This window comes from Gopherus flavomarginatus, assembly GCF_025201925.1.
Source record: "Gopherus flavomarginatus isolate rGopFla2 chromosome 13 unlocalized genomic scaffold, rGopFla2.mat.asm SUPER_13_unloc_1, whole genome shotgun sequence".
Classification (NCBI taxonomy): Eukaryota; Metazoa; Chordata; order Testudines; family Testudinidae; genus Gopherus; species Gopherus flavomarginatus.
In genome coordinates, this window is record NW_026114609.1 from 5390923 (window position 1) to 5396040 (window position 5118).

At 47.1% G+C, this 5118-nt stretch overlaps 1 non-coding gene across 1 annotated transcript; it reads right to left on the reverse strand.

The window, feature by feature from the left end:
* Positions 1-1202: 1202 nt before the first annotated feature.
* Positions 1203-1274, reverse strand: TRNAE-UUC (transfer RNA glutamic acid (anticodon UUC)). The gene has a single exon. It is a non-coding gene; the product is annotated as a tRNA-Glu (tRNA).
* Between the last annotated feature and the right edge of the window lie 3844 nt (positions 1275-5118).

A 5118-nucleotide genomic window follows, 5' to 3' on the forward strand; every position in this document is an offset into this window, starting at 1 on the left:
CCTTCCTGTTCTCACTGCATCCAGTGACCTATAAGCTTCACGAGAAGCCCATTCCCCTCTCTGAGGACCTGGCCTGCTCTCCTGGAGGTTACTTGTTCATAGGACTCACTTTGCAGCAGGGCAAGATTCTATGTGTGGGGCAGAGAGAGTTTGTGCCCTGGACTCAGGGTGCAGAGATACACTCAGCCCTCTCCCCTGCATTGGGTGGTGGGAGTGCTGCAATCCCCTGCTGTAAGGTTATTGTGGGGTATGCTGTGAGCAGCTCAACACCTCACCCTGGTGGCAGAAGTGGGGGGCGGAGTTCTAGGTGTTTCCACCTGCCTGTGAAGTCCAACTTTCCCCAGCACATTCACTGCGGTGCAATTGGGTCACTGTTTCCATGGCTGAACAGCAAAGAATCACTCCCAGTTTCCCTTCTATCCGCAGCAGGATTAGCCTGTGTCAGGGGTTAATGAGGTGGATCTGGCTGTAGATTGTTATTCATTCCCCACCTAGACAATTCACATAGTCCCTTTCCTAATCAAATCCCCAACACCTCAGTGATCCTGGTAGCAGGGGTTGGGTCCTGAGACTTTGAGGATCCTTTTTACCCTTCACCTGGAGTGAACTCAGCTTTTCCCCCATCCCAGACAATCCATGAAATAACAACAGGAGCATAAAGAAAGAGGGGAGGGAACATCTCAGTGCCAGGGCTGGATGTGCCCAGGGCCCCAACTCATCCATTGTTTCCATGGAATTTGGCCCCCTGCTTTGCACAAGGGACAGAGAAAGATCTTGCTGTTCCTTTGTCTGTGCAAGGAAAATTGTGTTTCTGTATGAAAGAGAGGAGGGAAATGGCCCCATGATGGGACAATATCCTCAGGATTAAGCCCTAAGGACTCAGGCTGAGAACTGATTTAACTCCACTCATCTGGGATTTAACAAATTGTCTTCCATGGAGCAGGATCAGATCCAGTGTTTTTGCCACCCCAAGCGGAAAAAAAAAAATAAAAAAGCTGCAATCAGCGGCAGCTCTACCTCTGCCGCTTTTGGCAGTGAGTCTTTCCCTCCAAGAGGGACTGAGAGGACCCAATAGCCACAGAAGCCTCCCCATTCCATTGGCCATCCCTACCATGGAAAGATGGTGGAATCTGGAAACAGCCACAGATTTATTTACATTGCAAGTGAAGAATAACTGAAGCTTTTTTTAATTGAAGTCACTTTTCCCTGACTGGGAATTGAACCCAGGCCTTCGCAGTGAAAGCGCCAAATCCTAACCACTAGACCACCAGGGAGCTAATAGAGTTGTTTTTTTCCTCACTTATGCTACACTTTCTTAGGCTACTTTCTATCCACTTTCTGACAGTACTCCATTGTCCACTCCCTGAGGGGTTAAGAACAGAGAGTACAGGAACCCCTGTACTCAGGGTCACAACCTCAGCCCTACACAAGCCACTGAAATAAACTCTAAGGATGCTTCCTCCAGCAGGATCACAGAGCCACGCAAAAAAACCCCAGGAGGAACAATCCTCCTCTGTCTTCATTTACCCCAACACAACCCTCTCAGCAGTCGACTCTTGCAGGAAGGACACTCAGATGATAGGAGCTGTGGCATAGAGACCAAGGGAGGGGTGTTGCTTCCTCTCAATGTGAGCTGATCACAGTCTGACTCCGTGCAACAGGGCTCTGAACTTTGCCATCTTGTGTGTTCTGAGAGCAGAGCTCCCCGGACCCTTCTGCTGAGAGCATGGTGATTGCACAACAGCCGCAAGGCCATTTTCCCTCTCCTTGGCTTCCCCAGACTTTTCCCACAAATGGTTCTATCAGGTGCTGGAGGGATCTAAGGACCTGCAGGATTCCCTCACCCATCTCTTAAAGCAAAGAGTGATTCCCTTCTCTGACACTCCTGGGTCTGGGCTTCTTTTGAGTTTTTCCCAAGGGGGGGCCTGATTCCCTGTGAAAATGTGTGTGGTACCAGCTTGTCTGCCCCTCTCTGGGAACCGAGAATCTTTTTCAGACTCTCCCCCACTAGATGAGTCCAACAGCACCTCCCCTTGGTGGGAGAATCCTAAATTCCAACCTCCCGCCCTGGTTGCTCTGACCAGCTGGTGGCGGCAGCATGCTAAATCAACCCCAGCTCTCTGGTCTAGAAAGCAGCATCTAACCAGCCTTGTGACAGCTCTGGTTTGCTCGCTGGAGACATAACAAACCAGGAAAGAAGGCAAATGTAAGACAGGGAACCTCAGCTCACGAATAAAAACCTTCAGGGCACCTTCTACACTGCGTCTGGGCGGTTGACTGACTTTAAATCTAGCTAGCTCTGTTGGTAGAGCATGATGCTCTTAATCCCACCATCATAAATCCAAGCCCCATGGTGGGTGGTAGCGACAGCCCTTAGGTGTCACTCTTCTGCTAATAGTCACAGATCAAAATGAAACAAACTATCTATGCTCTTTGGCAGGTCAAGTTTCTTCTTCTCTCTGAGTTTCACTAAAACATGAAGAGAGAACAAACTGACATTTGCATCCTCTGTTAAGAGAGTATTTTCTCCTCTTCCATTGTACCCCAGGCAAGAAGAGGGGATAATAACCATTTAATGGATGATTGCAGAGGGAAAAGTTTGGTCTTTATAAATAGGACAATGATCAGTTGGTCTCCATGTCCATTGATGGTAGGACAAGAAGTAATGGGCTTAATCTGCAGCCAGAGAGATTCACGTTAGATATTGGGAACAGCTTTCTAACTCTGAGGGTAGTTAAGCTCTGGAATAGGCTCCCAAGGATGTCTGTGGAGTCTCTGTCCTCGGAGGTTTTTAAGAACAGGTTGAACAAACCTCTGTCAAGAATACTCTACATATACTTGGTCCCATAGACAACCTGCTCTGGCTCTGGTTCCCTCCTTCTGCTCCCTGCCTGGGCTGACTGCTGTGGGCACTTGATCCCACATGCCCTCGATGCATCGCCTCTGCTTGACCCTGCTTCAGCAGAGAGGGCTGGATTTCATGACCTCTCCAGGGCCCTTGCAGCCGTACAGCTCTATAATTTGATTCCATCGCAATACAATATAAACAACAACAAAAGTGGAAACACCCCAATCTAACATCTAACAATTCAGCGTGAACTGACATTCCACAGCACAAAGTGACAACACGTAGGAGTGCAAAGTCCGACAATTCAGCACCATGCAAATGAACGCCCCATGGGGCAAAATGACGCACTGTAAAAGAGCTCAGCTCAAACCAACACAACACAAGGCGATGCAAAAACCATACAACACGAAACAATGTGTCAGAGTGCAAAGTGACACTGTGCAAAACAGCTCAGCGTGGAACAACGACACAGCGCAAACCCACACAACAGAATCATATAGAAAGGTAGGGCAGGGAGGGACCCCGAGAGTCAGGACCAAGTCCCCCTTGGCCACCCCGACAGGTGTTTGAAGAACAGGGAAACAAAGGGCACCACACACTTATGTTTTTTGGATGAGTCAAGAAAAGGGAGCAGCATTGTCCCCCTCGGGTAGCCCCTGTTCAATTCCAGGTCAGAAAACAAAACTCTTCTGCAAGAATATCCAAAAAATGTTGTGTTTCACTTCACTTCAGAAGTACAGTTGTGTGGCAATTAAATGATGAGCCTAATGTTTCATAAAAGTGTGGGAAATACGGATGTATTTGAGAAAATGGCTTGGAATGAAGGAAGACAAAAAATGATGGGTCGAGAGAACAAGCCCTGTTTCCCCCTGGTTTGGAGCTTCTCTCACAACTACTGGAATAGAAAAGCTAAGCAAATGGTGTTCTATTGTTCCAAGGGAGATTGAAGTGAGGCCATTTTCTCCAGATAGAATTAAATCATAATGTCAGGAGTGGGATGTGAAACCACGTCTCTATGCAGAGACCAGAACACCCATGGGACTGGAAGAAAAAGTCTTATAACTAGCACTTTAGACCAGTCCACCATCCTGATACTACAAAGAATATGACTTATCAATCCTAGTTTTCATTAATAGTTGATGAACTCTTTAGGGAGGTCGAGATGGCACATCTCTTTCAACTCCTAGAGACCTTCTACAGCGCAGCTGATTTTTAGACACACTCACCTGGCCCTAAAGTTACATGTTTCCTGGAGAGCCATGAGTTCTGAGGTGTTGGAATCTCCCTGCTCACATTTTAAGTGAACAAAAGATGGGTGCTGGCATTCTGAGACAGTAATGGTGAACCTCAAAATCCTGCCCTGGGGGCCAGAGAGATAAGCAACCAGCCTCTACCAGGATAGCATCCTATCTGGGAACAAGTCACTGGTCAATAGCTGGGGTGTGAAATTCTCATTTCTTTGTTGTGCTGTCACTGTAGTCCCCACTTTGCTATTGCTTGTCTGTATAATCTCTATCTGGTGCTGTGATTGTCTCAGCCTGCTGTATAATTAATTTGTTGGGTGTAAACCAATTAAGGCAGTGGGGTATAATTGGTTAAATAATCATGTTACAATATGTTAGGATTGGTTAGTTACATTTCAGTAAAATGATCGGTTAAGGCACAGCTAAGCAGAACTCAAGTTTTACTATATAGTCTGCAGTCAATCAGGACGTAAGGGAGGGAATGCGAATGGGAATAGGGGTGGGGAATTGGAATTATGTTTTGCCAACAGGGGGAATAGGAACAGGGAATGGGAACAGGGTCACAGGCAAGCCTCTGTGGTGTCAGAGCTGGGAAGAGGGACACTGAGGAAGGAAATTGGAATCATTGCTTGCTGGAAGTTTACCCCAATAAACATTGAATTGTTTGCACCTTTGAGCTTCATGCATTGCTGCTCTCTGGTCACGTGAGAAGGACCAGGGAATGGGAGGGTGATGGGATAAACCCTCTAACAAGTACGTCTTTCAGGGTGTGAAAAACCCTAGGACCAGTATAATTAAGCTGACCTAAGCCATGGTTAGATAGTGCTAAATGAAAGGAAAGATTGTTCTGTCAATGCAGCTACTACAGGGATGGAAAACCTCTCCCCTCACTGTAGCAACTGTCTACTCCAAAGTGCTACAGCAGTATTTTAAGTGTAGACAACCTCAGAGTGAGACCAAATTTGGCTCCATGGATGCTCAGGCACTAAGACGACAACAACAACAACACCACCACACTAATGCTTC